The 20,248-nt window shown below is 45.2% G+C and overlaps 1 long non-coding RNA gene across 2 annotated transcripts; it reads right to left on the minus strand.

Annotated features, from left to right (window-relative positions):
* Positions 1-728: 728 nt before the first annotated feature.
* On the minus strand, positions 729-20,130 carry LOC142568477 (uncharacterized). Of its 2 annotated transcripts, none has more exons than XR_012825439.1 (3): positions 20,032-20,130; positions 19,823-19,952; positions 729-835 (listed from the first exon to the last, which is right to left on the minus strand). It is a non-coding gene; the product is annotated as an uncharacterized LOC142568477 (long non-coding RNA). The 2 variants fall into 2 exon arrangements; XR_012825438.1 differs by lacking the exon at positions 19,823-19,952 and adding an exon at positions 17,466-17,716 and having other exon boundaries at positions 20,032-20,124.
* Positions 20,131-20,248: the final 118 nt, after the last annotated feature.

The raw sequence follows: 20,248 nt of genomic DNA on the forward strand, positions 1-20,248 counted from the left end.
CTTTCCTTGAGCGATGTTTGTGTTGGTAGGTTGCAAGAATTGCACTTTCTTTCCTTTCATGTGGGCAGTTCCCACACATGGATGTCAGTTAACGAATTGTATTCATATTGCCTTTGGCCTATAAATTTCCAATTCATGCTTATAACCAGGCCTACCAGCTCTTGTCCTGCATATTTATATAGCGTTTTCATTTCTGCATCAACACTGCACATATTCATAGCAAATTGGAGTCATTCTCCATTATACCCTCAAGCACTTGAAGTAGACACTGCAATAACCCCAGGGGGGGGGGGGACAGTAACGCGAAAACCTTATTGGGTTTGCAGTGCTGCTGAAGGATGCACACATACCATTTATGTTAAAATTCTCAGCAGACATTCCGAAATTCGTAAGAGTTCGACTTTAGCTGGCTAAACTGAATGATGCATTTTGAAGGCAATTCTTGCAACACTTGGTCAAACTGAATGAAACTGGACAGCACAATTAGTTGCATTCATCTACCATTTATACGACTGCTGCCCTGAGCATTGTGCCTGTTATTTTGCCTTTCGTTTCTGTACTATCAAGTTCAAGTACACACGTACTTTACCACTGCACAAGTAAAACGGCTTCAAGGCTTTTCCTGGGCATTAACAGTCACTATTTATTCCTATAAACCTTCCTGCATGTGAAGGCAAAAGAAACATTAATTCATGCTGGAAGTATAAAAAGACAGTTATTTGGACAGAAAATGTTTATTTTGAGCACCGATGTTCTTGATGTAGATATGGTGCTGGCTCCCTCCCTCCTTGCCCGAGGCATGTGCTTGCTGTACACAGCACCAGATGATGGCTTCCTAGGTCAAAAGATCAAATTGAAATAAGAGGCATTTTGTTTTAGCTCCAGAAAGAGAAAGCAGGATTGAGAGATTGACATGTAAAAAAATACTTGCCTAAAGAAAAATTAATACACAAGCAAATTCACTAAAGAGGTTCACTTTCAAGAGCAAAAGCATGGTTACGATGAAAATTACAAGGAAGCTTCACTGCTCATTGAGGTTTTGGTTCAGTAGTTGTTGAGCCACGGGGGTTAGCATGCTACATCTTGCATATTATGTTTTGTAGAACAATATTGCACTTTGAACAATGTAGTGCCTATTGAAATGAACTGACAAGGAACGCTGAAGCTCCAGGCTAGTTTGGTCTGCGTAAGATATGATACAGACACTGTACTGCATTCATTTAGTGTTCTTGTAACTGATCTCATGCACAAAGGTCCTTCAATCCTATCCTACATGAAACGCAGTTACTTCTTTGAAGCTTCATCTAGTCCTTGAATTTGCTGTATGCTTATGTCTAAGGGAGTTTGTTTGGTTCCTGTTAATGTGGTACATCTAAGCAACTGCTATCAAATGCCTATAGTGTTCCCTTGCATGTACAAAACATCCTTGGCCCTTTCAATGCACAATACTCATTACACTTGACCACATGACCACATGCGAGACCACATGCGTTGCCAGTGGTCTCGCAATCTCCTTCGCAAGAAAGGTCTCAGATCTGTGACAGGCACCGCAGCGGTGCCGCTACCAGCTGCGGTGCGATTGCGTCAATCGCATCGCAAGCTTGCGATGCGATTGATGTGGCCATCTCATCCGCCAGAACGTTACCCTCGATGCTCCTATGGCCTGGCAACCAGCATATAATGATATGCTGGTTAGATCTGTATGCTTTACACAAGACGGAATATAGTTCATTAAGTACAGGATTTTTGTGTGTATAAAGTGACATCAGGGCCTTCACGACACTTAGGGAGTCTGTATATATGGCTTACTTTAGAAGTTTTGATTTTCTTATATGCTTCATAGCGGATAGTAATGCGTAGGCCTCGGGCGTAAATATACTTGTTTCCGGATGTAGTACATCGGATTCTGAGAAGGATGGGCCGACGGCAGCATACGACACCCCGGCATTAGACTTCGAAGCGTCTGTGTAGAACTCTGCGCAGGAGTGCTTGTGCTGGAGTTCTAGGAAATGAGTTCGTATTTCGATCTTTGGTGCGTGTTTTGTTACTTCTAAAAAGGATATGTCACATTCTATGACCTGCCACTCCCAAGGCGGTAACAACTTGGTTGGATGCATTAGGAGAAGCTCGAGGAGTGGGACATGTATCTCATCACTAAGCTCCCTCACTCGAAGCGAGAAAGGCTTTCTTACAGAGGGACGATTATGGAAAAGTGTAGTGCAGGTCATATCGTTAACAGTGTTAAACCATGGATGTTGATGATTGGAGTGTATTTTTAGCAAATATGTAAGGCTGATGCAAGTTCTCTGTAGATGGAGGGACCATTCATTTGATTGCGCGTATAAGCTTTCAATCGGGCTTGTTCTGAAAGCGCCAGTGGCTAAACGGATACCTAGATGGCACACAGGATCTAGGATCTTTAGTGCGCTCGGAGCGGCAGAGTTATATACGACGGCACCATAGTCCAATCGTGATCGAATTAGGCTCTTATAAACATTCATCAGACACTTCCTGTCGCTACCCCGTGTTGAGTGGGGTAGAATTTTCAGCAAGTTCATTGTCCTTAGATATTTTTCTTTAAGATATTTAATGTGCTGTATAAGAGTAAGCTTGGAGTCCAGTATAATACCTAAAAATTTGTGTTCTTTGTTGATAGGCATTTGATGTCCACACAGTTGAACAGAAGGATCTGGAACCAGGCCTCTCTTTCTAGTAAAAAAAACACAAGAACTTTTGTGGGGGTTAATTTTAAACCCGTTTTCGTCTGCCCACTTAGATATCTCGTTCAATCCCTGCTGTACTTGTTTTTCACACACTGCAAGGTTACAGGATTTAAAACCTATTTGTATGTCATCTACGTAGACGGAATAAAAAAATAGCTGGTGGTAATGAAGCGCGCAGTGTGTTCATCTTAACTATAAAGAGGGTGCAGCTGAGCACACCTCCTTGGGGTACACCAGTTTCCTGTATAAATGGACGCGAAAGTACACTCCCGACTTTCACGCGGAATGTACGGTTGGACAAATAGCTTTCTATTAGGGCGAGCATATTGCCACGGATGCCCATTCCAGACAAGTCTCTCAAGATTGCGTAGCGCCACGTGTCGTACGCCTTCTCCATATCGAGGAATACGGATAGGAAATATTGTTTATGTAGAAAGGCGTCGCGAATGTTTCCCTCAATGCGCACAAGGTGATCGATTGTGGACCGGGCTTCTCTGAAGCCACACTGAAAGGGATCAAGCATTTGGTTTAATTCCAGGAAATGTATGAGTCGCCGATTAATCATTTTTTCAAACAGCTTACAAATGCAACTTGTGAGGGCTATCGGGCGGTAACTTGACGCCAACGAAGGATCCTTACTTTGCTTCAGAATGGGAATCACAATCGCTTCTCTCCATGCAAGTGGAAGATATCCAGCAGCCCAAATAGTGTTGAAAAGTGCAAGTAAAGTCAGTTGTGTATCAGTGTGTACGTTCTTAATTATGTCGTACATAATTCTATCAGGTCCTGGTGCAGAGCTCTTGCATGTGATCAAGGCAGCTCTCAGCTCGGCAATACTAAAGGGACGGTTTTAAGGCTCATTCTCTCGACTTTTTCTTGTTAATGGCTTACGTTCTTCTATTTGTTTGTATTTGAGAAAAGATTGTGAATAATTTGTTGGACTTGACACGCTCTCAAAATACTCCCCAAGTGAGTCTGCCTGGTCTTGCAGTGTATTGCCCTGTGTGTTTACCAGAGGGAGTGAATATGTTTGCCGCCCTCTAATCCTATTAACCCTGTTCCAGGCTTTGGCCTCATCTCTAAACGAGTTAATACTCGAAAAAACTTGTGCCAACTTTCTCTTCTGGCCTGTCGGCGGGTTCGCCTGCCTTGGGACTTTATTTTTTTTAAATTGACATGATTCTCCGCAGTGGGAGAAGCGCGTAGCAACCCCCACGCCCTGTTCTGTTTTTTACGAGTGATCCTACAATCGTCGTTCCACTACGGGACACGCCGTCACGCCAAGCCATTTACTTCTGATATGCATTTAGATGCGACATCTATTATGAAGGCTGTAAAGAACTTCACTGCAGCATCAATTCCTAACGAAGACATGTCAGCCCACGAGATACTAGTAAGAGATCGAAATTTCTCCCAATCAGCTGTCTCAATCTTCCACCTAGGAGCGTTTGGTGGATATTCGTTTTCTTTAGGTGATCTTAGCAGTATAGGGAAGTGGTCACTGCCGTAAGGTAATTTTCCATTCAAGTTCAGGCAGTACAGACAGGGAGACTATGCTAAGATCTATTGAAGAATAGGTTCTGTTTGCAAGAGAGTAATATGTGTGTTCCTTCTTATTCAACAGGCACGCACCAGAGGAAAAAAGGAACTGTTCAACAAGACGTCCTCGCGCATCTATACGAGGGTCGCCCCACAGGTAGTTATGTGCATTGAAATCGCCCAGAACAACATGGGGTTCTGGCAATTCATCTATAAAGGACTGAAATTCATGTTTGCTTAGTTTGTAATGTGGGGGTATATAAAGCGAGCAAATAGTGATAAGTTTGTCTAGCAGAACAACTCAAACCGCCACTGCCTCAAGGGCCGTTCGTAGCTGTAAACGTTGACAGGCTATGCTTTTTTGAATTACAATTGCAACACCGCCCGATGATGCGACAGCATCATCGCGATCTTTGCGAAAAGTAACATACTCTCGAAGAAAGTTTGTTTATATTGATTTTAAGTGTGTTTCCTGTAAACACAGCACTTTCTGATTGTGTTTATGGATGAGTTCTTGCACATCATCAAGATTCCTAAGAAGACCTCTGACATTCCATTGAATGATTTGTGTATCCGTATTTAAAGAAAATTGGTGCTGTGTTTACGGAAACGGAAGGGATGCCTTAGATTACAAAGCCCTTTCGAGGCCCTGTAATAGGGTTTTTGCCCTTTCTGAAGCGTTCGAGCGAATCTCGGGGCTCCTTAGGCGTTTGGTGCGCCTTGAGGACAGGTGTAGTGTCCATTGCCTCCTGTGAGACGCCGGACAAGCGCTCTTGCGAGCGAGAGGTTTTCCGAGAGAGTCCCGCCCTGGAAGGCAAGACCCCTGCGCCCACCAGCCCGGAGGTCGATGGGACTCCCTGAGGGATTTGACTGTGCTGGCCGTTGCCAGCGCTGGAGGGGGCCTCGGTGGTTGGGGCAGCCTCGGCTGCGCCCACCTTCGGGGTTGATGGCCCCGTCTGCTGGGTTGGCGGAGCAGCGCTAGCTGCAACCGCCGCGGGGGCAGATGGCGTAGCAGCCGACTCACTGCTTGTGGGTCGGACAGCCGCCGGAGGATGTTCTGACGCTGCCCCCTGACGCGCCACATCGGCAAAGGTTTTCTTGGGCAGGTACGATACCCGCCTGCGTGCCTCCTTGAAACTTATATTTTCCTTTACTTTAACTGTTACAATTTCCTTTTCTTTTTTCCAGGATGGGCACGACTGCGAGTACGCGGTGTGCTCTCCATCACATTTTACACAGTGGAGAGAATTCTCACAAGCTTCTAAAGTGTGTTCATGCGCGCTGCATTTCGCACAAGTTTGGCGACCTCGGCAGCTCTGCGAACTGTGACCAAAACGCTGACACTTAAAACATCGGAGGGGATTTGGCACGTACGGCCTAACACGGAGCTTGATGTACCCGGCCTCGATTGACTCGGGCAGGACACTCGAACCGAAGGTGATTATCAAGTGTTTCATTTGGATTTCTTTTCCATCTCGCCTCATCTTAATTCTTTTGACATTTATAACATTCTGTTCACTGAAGCCCTCCAAGAGCTCAGCCTCAGTGAGCTCCAGCAAATCATCGTCCGAGACAACGCCGCGGGAGGTATTCATCGTGCGGTGCGGGGTTACTACCACTTGGGTCTCTCCAAATGATACTAGCCGAGGCAGTTTCTCAAATTGCTTCTGATCGCAGAGCTCCAAGAGGAGGTCACCGCTAGCCATCCTCGACACCTTATATCCTGGACCAAAAACTTCGGTAAGAGACTTAGATACAACGAACGGTGAGATGTTCGCACTTGTTTAGCTGGTTTTTCTGCATGGATCACGTGAAAACGAGGAAAATTGTGGACTTGGCGTGCGAAAAACTGAAAGACCTCTTCGGTGCGCCCTCGTTTCTGAAGGTGATCAGGGAGTTTAGGAAAAGCGTTTTCCATAAGTACAGTTGGATCTTCGGCCGCGATGCCGACCACCCACCATGGAGCCCAACAGGGGAACGTGACAGAAGTTCCTGCTAGAGAAACCCTGCCAACGCCAGCCGCACATCGCTGCTATAACCAAATACAGCATAACCAAGGCTGGCTAGCTACACAAGGTTAACCCTTGCCGCCGGGAAACTAGGAAGTGAGGAGAAGTGATGAGAAGACAGGAAAATTGAAAAAGGCGAGAGAGAAAGACGAAGATTGGAGAGGAGGACAGGAAAAGGCGACTGCCGATTTCCCCCGGGTGGATCAGTCCGGGGGTGCCGTCTACGTGAAGCAGAGGCCAAAGAGGTGTGTTGCCTCCGCCAGGGGGCCTTAAAGGTCTGAACACCCAGCATCGGCTCAACCCCCAGGATTACCGTTTCCCCGGACACGGCTAAGCCGCGCACGGCTACACGCGAGAGGGTCCAACACTCGTGTGCTCGGGTACGTGGTGTCGCAACACACCAAACGCCTGCTCATGCAGACGCCCCTGCGGGACACAGTGAGAGAGTGTGGGCGCAACACATGCCTGACTTTCAACTTCATCATTTGCACATCTTTTCCATCTGCATATATCATCACCAGCAGCACAGTTTAATCCTCGAGGTAGTAGCCCGAGCTTGGCTGGAATAAAGCGATTCCTTACGATATATATATATATATATATATATATATATATATATATATATATATCTTGCACTTCAAGAAACTTCGTGTGACCTTGAAGACTTGAGCACTGAAGCTACGGTGCTAAGTATATATTGCAAGACCTCATAGTAGGAGACAGTCCAATTTCACAGCCTGAGTCCCCTTGGTGGTGTAATCTTCCTTCGTGTAATTGTCACATACTTGGCTATCACTAACACTGCTTCGCCTTTCTGCAAAACTGCAGCCTCTCTCTTTTTTTTTTCTCCTAGTCCGAGCATAAGCGCTACCGCACATGACTGCTGTTGATTCTGATTTCGAGTGAATCCGGCTTGGCCTCATTTCGGTTACTGAGTGAATTATACAGAGAGAGAGGAAAGGCAGAGAGGTTGCCCAGACGCATGTCCGATTTGCTACCCTGCACTGGGGAAAGGGGTATGGGGATGAAGAGAGAGAGTGTTCCACAGCTCTCATGCACTAAGATTTAAAAAAAGAACAGTTCCGTTACTCGAAGAAAACCTAGTGCATATTGTTCCCAGTAAAGTGGAGTAGCCGCCAGAAATTCTTTCGTTACTGAGATTTAATTTGGTAACTCTCACCCGCATCGTAAAGCAGTGCCCTCAAATAAGCTGATCGAAAACAACTGCATTGCCTATTGCAAACCCGAAGAGACAGCGCACCACCTTGATAATGGTACGGAAGGAGCCCCAACAGCAGGTTTCGCTGCTTCGCAGCTACTCCTTTCTCTCTACGTCACCCTTATTATTCCTCTCTCAAGGCCGACTGATCAATGATAATAAAAGCCCCTTGATAACGCAGCCAATGTGCAGCTCTGACCACACACGAAGAGTGAAGAGAAATGTAATAGGCACAGAATGTTTCAAAATTCAGCCTTTGCTCGCACAGCAGCGAAAGAGTGCGGGCGAAGTTATATTTCGCACCAGAAACTTGCTTCGGACCAAAGCCATTAAAAAGTGAGCGTTTTATTTTTTATGAAAGTGTATATGTGCTGCAAAAACAGGTTCGTGTCAACAAATAAAAGCGAAATAAACACACTGGAAAGCGACCAACTTGTAGAGAAAAGACAGAACGAACGCGTTCACGAAATTATATATACCACTTCTATGAGCCGAACTGGCAATCAGAATGTGGGCACACACACACAGACAAAAAAAAACTGTGTGCTCTTATTATTTATGAATTCGTAAGCTCCGTCAGAGTCCTTCCATGTTTTTCTGGTCACGAAACTCCGCCGTCACGCTATGGGAGAGGTTCATATGCTGCCCAAAGGTGCCGCGACGCGGCGCCACTGTGCCGCAGAGGGCATCGTTCGCGTACCGAAACGCGTGCGCAGTGCGAGGCGAGCTGAGTGAACGGGTGGGTTCTGTGCATCTGCTGCACTATTTTTCGAGTGCTGGGCTGTTCAGTTGAAGTGGCGGGGTGGGACAACGACGCCGAACACGTGTTGCAAGTAACAGCTGAAGAAGTAGGAGGGTGGTATCTCTAACAAGCCATTAAAAAATTGCTGCATTCGGGATGTGGCTACTTGTGTTCGTTTGACAGTTATTTTGCCATGTGTAATAAAATGCTTATGCTTTACACTTTCTTGTTTATAGAAACAATCGATTATGCATTCTGTATTAATTGCCATTCGTTTGCTGGTGTTTGTTTCCTGCCCCCACGTTTTATGTTATTTCTTTATGCTTATTATATCAGTGTCATGCTTTTAACGAACTTCTTGCATTGTGAATGGTGGACCATTCGTGACCGGACGCCTCTGTGCTGTCTGTATTTCGCTCCGCTTATTTTACATGATAAATAAATGATCGTGCTTGTTTGTTGTTCTTGCACCAACAAGTTCTATTTTTTTTCTTAATTGAATTATAATTCATGAATGGTCCACCATTCACAATGCAAGAAGTTTGTTAAAGTTTTTAACATATTGCAAATAGTTGCGCATTAAGAACCAAAATACCTAGTCTCGTCGTTTCTGCGTCGAAACCACGAGCAGCGTGAATAAGTGCCGGGCTTACTGACGCTTCTAAACGACTGCTTGCTAAGGCAATTGCCTAATTAAAATACAGCTAGTTTCAACTGTGCAGGTCTTAACAGTTCACGTTCGCTTTAATCCGTTGCTAAAAGTCGCACCGAAAACATTTAGTAGCGAAGTTTGTCTTGCACAAATCCTACCTAAATCTCATTCAGAAATGGCATCGCTTTGCAGCGAAATCTTAAGCGCATGGAGCAGCTCAATTTCCTTTTCTTTGTCATTAAGTATTCTACAGTAGCGGCCCTTTGCAATAACAATTTCATTCTTTTGATCTCCTTATAAGATACTGCCCACAGTCAGAGTCCTTCTCTGCCATAGTTTACAAGAAAGTGAACAGCTGTGCTCGGCGAACAATCTGGCGCTCAATTTCCTTTTCTTTGTCATTAAGTATTCTACGGTAGCGGCCCTTTGCAATAACAATTTCATTCTTTTGATCTCCTTATAAGATACTGCCCACAGTCAGAGTCCTTCTCTGCCATAGTTTACAAGAAAGTGAACAGCTGTGCTCGGCGAACAATCTGGCGCTATGCGCAACGGAGAGTTGGCGCTTAAGCGCGGGTGCAACAGCCCATATGTTTGCATCTGGTGATAAGTGGGACCACTGACGCTCTGTTGCGAATGCGCGGCGTTTAATTTCAGGCAAATATTAAAAAGCGGAGCCAACCGAAGTGTTGAGGCGAACGGCGATGACGAAGAAATCTGGACCGAGACCGCCCGGCCCGTTTATTTAAATTTAGGTGCAAGTTAAAGACATTTAGTAGCGAGGTTTGTCTTGCATTAATCCTATCTAAATCTCATTCAGAAATGGCATCGCTTTGCCGACCTTTAGGTGCATTTAAAGACATCTAGTAGCGAAGTTTGTCTTGCATTAATCCTACCTAAATCTCATTCAGACATTTATTTACATTTATTTAAATTTAGGTGCATTTTAAAGGATCCCAGGTGGTCAAAATTAATCCTGAGTCCCCCACTACGGCGTGCCTCGTAATCGTATAGCAGTTCTGGCTCTTAAAATCCCAGATTTTTACATTTTTTTTTTTGGTCTGGGACCGCCGCAAGCTTTATGTTATGAGCGGCTTCTTTTCATCCCGGGCGCTCATATCATGGCAGAAGACACGCTCAGGCAGTAATTTAAGCATATTCAATGCTAAAAATAGTTACGTGAGACTAAAGCGACGGTAGAGGAAGTTGAGAAAGCTAGAATACCGAGGCTGCCCCACACACAATCACAGCGGTAGCGGCGTTCGCATGCCCTCTCATGCACGGTTGCGCCTCTAGCGGCGGGCGCTGGCCCTATATGAAACTGAGGCGGCAGTTTCGTGACCAGAAAAAAAAATGGAAGGACTCTGGCTCCGTTGAACATCAGCCTAAAGGACGTGTTCAAATAGGTCTCCTTTTGCAGCTACGCAGTACTGTCTATTTTATCCCACTTTTAGTGGCTTTCTTGATGACCGATGCCGGAATTCTACGGCAGACATCCGTTATCCTTACCTTGACCTAATCTGATGTCCGTCTCGATCATGTAAGCACAATCTTTCACATAACCCCAAAGAAAGAAATTGAACAGAGAGAGGTCAGGTGACCTAGCCGGCCAATTTACAGGCTCGTGCCTTCCAATCTATAGCGCGTGAAAAGTAGCACCCAACCAGTTTCGTGCTCAGCTGCTGCTGCATGCAGGTGGCCCGTCTTGCTGATACCGCAGAAGTGGAAGACGTGACAGCGGAACTTTGCTGAGAAACTCATCCACCACTCCTTCAAGGATTTCGTTCACGTAACGCTGTCCAGTCAGTGCGTGATCAAAGAAAATGGTACTGATTATTGCACTGGGGCTAAATTCCAAACCACACATTGAGCAATCACTGGTACTGGGGCTCATTGCGCTTTACTTAATGTAGATTGGAGTCCCTCCAATAGTGTGCATTATGCAAATTTACCTAGGTGCTTCTGCGAAAACTGGCTTCATCTGTGCACATTATCTTGCTCCAAAAGTCTGGAGACTCATAGGCTTCTGCGAGGACCCAATTCGAGAAATCTAGACGATTCTACAGGTCCCTATCTTCTAAGCATTGGTGCTGGTTCAGGTGGTACGGGCGAAAGGCCGTCATTTACAATCCTCCAAACTGATGACTTGGAAATTGGTACCTCGATGGCCCCGTCTTGCACGCTAGCACAAGGGTTTGAGGCCATAAATGCTAGAACACTCGTGCGTAGGTTAGGACTCAAAGATGGAGTCCTCCGCTGCCGTTTCTTGAAGCTGCCGGTTTGGCTCAGGTATTCATAATTTCTGATGATAGTCGATGCATTTGGTCTACCACCACCCTTCCATGACTGATATATATATATTTGCGGCCTTCCTCTTTTTGTCACTTGCAGATCTTAAGGCAAGAATCATGTTTACTTTCTGCTCAATAGAGAAAGACATGGAAACAAAACGCACAGTTAAACCTTTGCACCGACGTTGCCAATTCGCTTTTGTAGGAAAAGCAAAACGAAAAATGAGACATCCGTGCACTTTATTGATGCTAAGACAACAGCTATCACAACTGTTTTCCAACTAACATCAAACACGACGTGTTACTTCAGCCGGGACATGGCAGATAAGGAACTTGCTCGATCACAATGTTTTTCTTTATTTCGTTCTGGCTAACTCGGAAGCAGCCTGTCCGAGGGCACTGCTTCATGATCTGGGTGGGAGTGCAGTTACTTGGTATTCTCCATATTTCGTGAGGTTTATTTATCAGTTGGTAAAAAATTAGTATGCAATTAGTTTGTTGCTGAAAATACCGTAGTTAGATGCCCCTTGGCTGTGCCTTCAAATGCCTCACTGACACTTTGATAATTAGGATAGTATGTCTCAAGTTAGGTAATTATTTAGAATTAAAAACAAAAAAATTACTGGCAGCTACTCCACTGTACTGTAAACACTAGGTTTCTTCTAGTAACGCATTGCCCTTTTTTAAAATATTGGTGCATGATAATTAATCGGGACACCGTGCATATATTTATGACGTTTGCATGCAACTGATGATGTTTCCTTCCCTAATATATGTTGTAAATTATTAGAAATGTTTTTTTCATGAGTCGTTAGCATTGCTTAGTTGAAAGAGAAGGAATACTGAGACACACAACATTCACATGCATTTCACACGCCACTGATTAAAGACTCTGCTGAAGGGGTCATTGAAGTCTATAGGTTATTTCACGGTCAAAAAAGCATGCAAAGCAATTTGAAGCATGGTGAACATACAGCAACATATTCATTCCCTAGGCATAGGCTATCTATACCTTTAGAAGTAATGTTTAATTGGCTACCTCCTTTTCTTTTAAAAATATAATAAACTCTGTCCTGTGTGTATATTTATATATATGGTGTATATGCATGGTGTTTAACGTGGAAATTTAAAACAAGGTTGAAGTGAGAAAATATGTACGAGGCAGCCGCCGCTAGTGCTTCTAATATGCGTGTCCTCCTATTCTCAGGACTTGCAGAAATAAAGCGAAAGTATGAATTAAAAGCCGTGCACGTCCACACCAACAATGATGCAGTAAGCTCTGTAAAATTTCAAGTGAAAAAGTCGAGGAAAGTCAAAAGAAACCTCAAACGATGTGGGTTACAAAGCTCTGGTAATGGCACTTTAGGGGTGTGTGTGTGTGTGTATGGGGTGGTATTTGGCATCACCCGGGGCTGAGCACCCCCCGAAAACTCCAGAGGGAGCTCGGGCCCCAGAGCTTTCCCGTAATCGGCACCTATGCCTGCTCGTTTTGAAACGAATGATGGGGTTGCTGCACCACTAAAATTAATGGAAGAGTGAAGCACCTCATAATGTTTCAGATGGTGCAGGTGAGACAAACCTTTAGCTCGAGTTCGTCTGCATAAGCTTAAGAGGCAGAGTACAGTGCAATGACTGGTCCTGAACTCCAGATACAAGCCAATGTCTTGAGCTTATTGGTCATAAAAATAGCAGAAAGCCATTTGTACTTCCATTTGTACTTCCATTTGTACTGGAAGCAAAAAATAATGTAGAGAAATGAGTAAATGTTTGGAACGGTAAGGTTAGTTCTGCCGATGAGAGAAGTAGTTTAAATGCATCCTATATGTTAATAAATATCAATTTTTTTTTCGCTACAGATGATCAGACAGCATTTTCTAAAAGCAAAGTGCACCGTGGAAGTGAACGTCAGTATCTTGGAATGAACTGGTCATGCCTTTGTTAACAAGGATGCAGACAATTGTTTTTCTGTATTAAATTTTACAAGGCAATAAGAGCACAAGAAAACTACCAATGCAGATGTATTGACAGAGGCATATTTAATCTGAAGTAGCATTGAGTTGATCAATACAGACAGTTGATTTGCAGCCTAACGGCAAATACAGAACATGCTAGTGTACATGCATGCAAAGCATGTACACTAGCATGCTGTAGATGCAGAAGATGTAAGTGGGGTTTCGATGGTGTCTTGTCTGCTGCATCGCTGATTAGCACCTGTACTTCTGCGCCAAGGTAGCAATGCATGAAACATGCTGCACCGAGGGATGGTGCTGAAAAATTGTTAACCAACCAAGCCCCTTTTGAAATGAATAGCAAGGGTTAGAAGGCACTATCAATGAGGCACTGAAATGAATGGTAGGGTTCAGTACCATGTGAACTGTTTGAAATGGTGCTGGTGAATCAAACAGCCATAAAATGACACACACACAAAAACAGACAGGGCAAATATGGTCAATGAAGAACAACCAAACTCCAAGTGAAATACTGTTTCGAATCACTTTTGACAACATAGAAAGATTCAACAAAGCACTCCTAGAAACAATGGCACCCTGTGCTGATGCTGAGAGGTGATTGAGAAAGCTGTCAATGCAGACATCGCTATTGATGCAACAGATACTCATGTGGTACACAGAACAGGTGCTTAAATGGGCAGCGGTGCCGGTGCAGCAGATAAACAGTGCCATGGGTGCTGATGCAGCACACTACTCACACTTTTCTATCAAGCGATGAGGGGTAGGCCGTGTTATTTGCTTGATTGGATCAGTTCATGGTCTCGTGCTTATGGCTGCTTTTTTGAATCAGTGCAAGCTTTTTATGCTTCCACAAAGTTGTGCCATAAACAACATTGCCTGCTCGTCCTGGAGCATAGTCAAGCAAATCTGCCAGGAGCTTTAAAAATAAATAAATAATAATAAATATTACCATTGTACAGTAAAACCTTGTTATAGAATTGATATACACCATCAGGGGTGACGAATGCGGTCTTCACTTGGTCCTTTTCATCCACAGATATTTGCCAATAACCAAGACCGAAGGTCTATTGATGAAAAGTATTTGGCACCGTGGAGACAATTGAGGGCATCATCAATGCGAGGCAAGGGGGTAGACATCTTTCTTGGTAATGCGGTTTAGACGACGATAATCTACGCAGAAAACCATGTTCCATTTTTCCTTTTAACAAGTACCATGGGCAACGCCCAAAGGCTCGACAAAGGTTCAACAATACCTTTTGCAAGCATCTTGTTCACTTCATCTTGAATAATCTTATGCTCTAAAGCAGAAACTCGATATGGCCGGCGAAGAATAGGACTGGCATCACCAGTATTTATGTGATGCTTAACAACTGAAGTCTGGCCCAATTGGAGATTGTTGAGGTCGAAGATGTCGTGGTAGGAAACCAAAAGGCGACACAGACTTGCTGCTTGTTCAGGCAATAGGTCCGCAGCAATCATGGGACAAAATGTTGCATCAGGGCAAATAGCATCCTGTAGACATGGTGAAGAATCTGAGCAGACGTCTACTGAGAATGTTGTGACGTGGTCAACTCCTATAGCATGCAGTGTTGCAGCCGATATGCCTTGGGGTAGAACTTCCTTTGTCAGGTCAAAATAGACAACGGGGAGGCATGTCCGGTTATCGGCGAGGGTTATGACGGAGTGGTGCAGAGAGATATTGCGCATCAAAAGGACATCAGGAGCAGGTGTGGCAACATAATCACCATCTGGCACAGGAAAAGATGATAGCAAATCGACGAAAGTCAAGGCTTTAGGCGACAGGCGGACAAAGGTGGTCATACTAAAATTGTTCGGCAGTTCGACACGAATATGCACGAGTAGAGGAAGTTCGAGGCATAGGGTACTGGCAGAACAGTCAATCAAAGCTGAATGCGCCGTAAGAAAGTCGAGTCCAAGGATTAGGTCATGGGGACAATCGATCTGCACTGTAAAAAGAACAGGAACGTGGCGGTCGGCGATACTGATAGGGGTAGTGCACATTCCTGCAACGTCAACAGTGCTACCATCGGCCACGCGTACGGCTCGAGTAGTAGGAGGCATGAGAACCTTCCTCAGTCAACTATGGAGCTTACAACTCATTGTGGACACCTGGGCGCCAGTATTTATTAACGCCGTCAGAGGGACACGGTCGACGTGAACATCAAGTAAGTTCTGGTTCGCTGGGAGCGTCAATGGAGGATTTTGACACAACGAAGATAATGCAGCACTACCCCCAGGAGCTGCATGGTCTAGTTTTCTGTCCGGGAATGGGTCCATAATTGGTCGGCGATGAATAGCAGTGTGGCTGGTTCGACGGGGACTGACAGCGCTGAGGTGATGCCTGAGGTAGGAGGCATACGGTGAGGCGAGTAACGGCATGGGTCGGCATATGGGCAAGGAGACGGGGAAAAAGAGCTAGAATATGGCGATGTCCAGGAGGTGCAGCAGTGGAAGCGACGTGGCCAATGCGGAGGCAATGGAAGCAAAAGGGCTTGTTGTCCGGAGTTCTCCACTGGGTAGGGTTGCGGTACCTGGGAGGGAAATACAGATCGCTGTGACGCAAAGCTGTCGGAACCAGTCGGGCGTCAGGTTAGGAGATGGAGCAGGCAGCAGGAAAACCGAGGTTGGCAAATTCTTGCCGCACAACTGCCTGAATGAGAGATCGCTAGGGCTGGTTGGTCAATGGTGGGGTTAAGTGGGTGTGGATGGAATGGCACAGGACTTGTAGCCTCGATTTCACGGTGAACAATAGTGTGACGTGCTCACTTAAGGGTGGTGAAGCGGTAAGGTCGACGCAAGACGACCTCGCAGCCGTGTTAGGGAGCTGGGAGAACTGTGGAAAGACGCGGCGGCATACCTTGACAATGACGTTGATGGTGGACACATTGTTGAAGACTAACAAGTTGAACGCGTCATCCGCGATCCCTTTGAGTATGTGGCCGACTTTCTCAACCTGAAACATTTTGTCATTGACTTTCCGGCAAAGAGCGAGCGCTTCTTGTATGTATGAGACATACGATTCAGAAGAAGACTGAACTCTGGTAGCAAGCTCATTTCTAGCAGCCAGCTGCCGAACGGTGGGATTTGCAAAGAGGTCGCTGAGCTTCTCCTTGAAGCATCCCAGCTAGAGATCTTGCCCTCGTGTGTCTGGAACCAGACACGAGGAGTTCCACCCAAGTAGAATGGAACATTTGCTAGCATAATGGTAGGGTCCCAGCGGTTGTTTTGGCTAACACGCTCATACAGGTTGAGCCAGTCCTCAACGTCGACATTATCTTGGCCGGAGAATATGCCAGGATTTCAGGGGTTAGTAACCGTAATGGAAGTTTTTGGCGGGGTCGCAGCAGAAGAAGCAGATGAGGTGTCGTCACCGGGAGCCGTGGCGGAAAGCAGGATGGTGCGGCCGCTGCGGAGCTCCGTGGCGAGGACGGGGAACGGCACCCCCCACCAAAATGTTGCGCAAACGAAGGATTAAGAACTGGAGATTATTTACAAAGGATAATGCGGTGCTGGCCAGTTCAGCCTAAAGCCCCTCTATACACGTTTCCGCCGAAGCGGCGGTGGCGTGTAGATGCAGGGGCTTTAGTTCAGCCGACAGCTCGAGAGCCAGAGAGCGTTCGTCGTCTTCGTCGGGGCGCCTGCGTGCATCGTCCACAAGAAAAACGCAATATGCATGTACCTACTTAATAAGCAATTCCAATTTAAATGTAGCCATAATGAATCCCCTGCCCTGTCGCCACCCAACCCGATGCATTGGCTGAGCACTTAGCCATAGTTGCTTAATGCATGCCAAACGGTTAATGTGTAGTATTTACTTCATTTTTCAGAGGGTACAAGCATGACTGACGAATGACTGCTTAAACCATATCATGAGAAGCCAACAAACACTGACACTAAGGACAACATAGGCGAAATTAGTTGTGCTTAATAAATGGAATGAAGAAACGATAAATTAATGGAAATTAAAGTGTCGTGGCTTTGGTTCCCACCTGCGGCAAGTTGTTTTTTCGTCCACTTTAATTTCATTAATTTATCGTTTCTTCATTCCATTTATTAAGCACAACTAATTTCCCCTATGTTGTCCTTGGTGTCAGTGTTTGTTGGCTTCTCATGATGTGACTAATAAAAATCGGGCCGCTCGGTTAACCCCCTTTCTTCTCGTTGCTTAAACCATAGTCATTTGATGCATGCCAAGTGGTTAATGCGTAGCATTTACTTCATTTTTCGGCGTGTACAAGTGTGACATTGGCAAAATGTTGTGCTTGCAGATCATAGATAGCAAAATTGTGGCACACGGACCTTTCCCGTACTGCATTGCCACCGATAGTGAAGTCAAAACCCGGTAGCCATGACGTGTTTCCTGCTCCTATATCTTCTTGCACTTCCACGTCATCGTCACAGATGACGACATGGATGATGGCACTTCCGTATCTGACATGGCTAGTGTGTTGACTATCATCAGGGCATTTGCAGAGAAGTGGAGACTGATGGAGAAACTGGCTGGTGGACTTGCCGTGTTTTAGGATGCCGTCACCACTGCAAGGTCGCTACTGCGGCAAGTGAAAGTAACAAGTTTTTTTGCTGCCTGCCCGCAAATAAAGCTTGTCTGCGTGTGTTTGAGTGAGAATTAACATGTTTTTTTTTAGCCGGTAAGTCTATAGCTGCTCATCTGTGATTGTTGGCTAATTAGTACATCGATTAGTGCATACTTGATCCACGTTACCCGCCAACTACATATTAACTAGGTTTTAAAGTAACAGTGCCCCCAACAAATATCAATGTGCTGGACACTTTTCTGGCTGCATGTTGAAACTTCGTCAAAGAAGTTACAGAGTGTATGCACACCCACTGGAAGTGCCCACTGGGTCTGCAAACATCACCCCTGTGAGCATCGTTTGCATGGTGCTGCGAACCTCAGCAGCACCAACTAACGAGCAGATGCAGTGGTTCCCTGCAACGCAGTGGCACATTGCCTACACCATGCCACAAATGAGAACTGTTGTGCAGCAGCATGCTTTTGCACCAAAGAATTGAGGGCTATGGGACAGCACACCATGACTGGTGCGCATGGTGCAGTAAACTGTGCATAAATCAGACACACCTTATTTAGTACATCTACCACCATGTCTGCAGCATGCCGAAGTGCCACAGTCATTTCAGCCACAGCTGTGCGCATCACTGAGTGACACTCCACGATAAGGCTATCAAAGCAGTCTGCGCAGTGGGCTTCAGGGAAGATTCTTAAGCAGATATTGAGTGTGCATCCAATGGCAAACAAGCCAAATTAAAGTTTGTTCTTGTTCAGGAACCTTGACCCCTGTTTCTCACTGATGGTAGCACAAAGGCATATGTACTACAATGTTTAGACATCAATTACCATAGATGTTTAACGTTTTGACAAGATGGAAAAGATCTGACAGTGATGTTCAGGACTCAAAGCACAACAAGGTAAGGACAATTAATGTATATGTGATGGCACGTGCACTAGTTCTTTTGGGTAAACTCATCATGCCACAGGTTCTTAGTGTCAAGATGTAAAACTTACCAGACCAAGCTTCTCTTGTCAGTCAACAATACACACCATAGAATTAATGTCTAAAGTTATCACGAAAATGAGTGCTAAAACCCCTTAATGCTTACATTAGGACCAGAATTCACAAGTGGCTGTAATATCAACGTGTAAGCGCTCAGAGGGTTCCTGAAGCACTGTTGAGCACATGAACATAACTTCCAGCCGGCATAATACACGTGCGATGGGAGACAATGCTGCACTCTTAAAGTCGCTCGTTACAAAGCAATACACAACACCTTTTCTCACAAAACCTTATAACACTAGCAAAATTGGCTGGCCAAGTTTCGATTTATTCTACTTTGAAGCAAGCACATAAAGAGAACATCCCAGTCTTTCATCCACGATTAAACCACCAGTATTAAATGCACCCACCTTAAGGTTTATTTGGAAACAGCATGTGTACGTCCATGCTTGTATCGTTTATTGATTGTCCCGCTCTAGTAGAACGGACGACCACGCAGCCTGATTATGCACTTTGTAATTAAGCTTCTTTCTAGAAAATCACAAATACCGACCGCACACACAACCTCCGTCACATCTGCACAGAGCACTCGAGCGTTACGCTGCGGAGAAAGGTTACCAGAGAATGGCTGTTGACAGCGCAGCGATATTACTATGGCTATAAAACGAACGCTGTTTCTCGCGCGTGCAATGACGCCGCAAAGCACTCATTTAGCGACTTCATTCACTACCGCCCTTAGTCGGCGGACGGCAGACCTGAACCATGCGTCAGGAATGTTCGTTTACATTGCGAAATAAATGATGAATACTGATGATAATGATGAATACTGATAATTTTTTCTAAACAAGTCCGCGCACATGCCGCACTTGGGTCATCTGCCATTTACACATTCTGCCGTGTAGCAGCACCGTAACCAGGTAATGCTTCAGAAGAACTTCACTTTGGTCTAGTTGGTATTTACTGCATATCATATTGACCACAAATAAGACGGGGACAGAGGGAGAGAATACATAAACCGCCCGTGCTGTTTATGTGTTCTCTCCCTCTGTCCCCGCCTTATTTTATATGATATGCAATAACCAGGTAATTTTACATTTAAGTGATTGTGAAAAAGGCTCTTACGAAGTCTGAAGGAACCTAAGATAAACAGTGTCGTCTAATATGCATTCTCGGCGCTAGTACACTGTAGCACTCGCTGATCGGCGTGGCGGTCCGTGGGATGCGTCACAAGGTAAATAAGCTGGTAAGGAACCTGGAAATGAAGTATCAGGCAGCCGAAAGCGTAGGTTTGCATAGTAGATGCACATCGAATGGAAAAGTTAAGTACTTACGATAGCTTACGCTAGCACAAGCACCAAAAAATAAACGATCCAAATCTTTGTGCAGTTGTTTGAGCGAAGCTCCTCTTTGAGCTTGCCATTCTGCCGCCAAAACCAAAGGCGGATGTGACATCACGGACGCGAAAAACAAAGAACAAATGTCACACATCCCGGACGTGACGTTTTGGTGAACTCTATAGGTGAACCTAACGCCTGCGTTCCGTCGACC

Source organism: Dermacentor variabilis, unplaced genomic scaffold (genome assembly GCF_050947875.1).
Source record: "Dermacentor variabilis isolate Ectoservices unplaced genomic scaffold, ASM5094787v1 scaffold_19, whole genome shotgun sequence".
NCBI lineage: Eukaryota > Metazoa > Arthropoda > Arachnida > Ixodida > Ixodidae > Dermacentor > Dermacentor variabilis.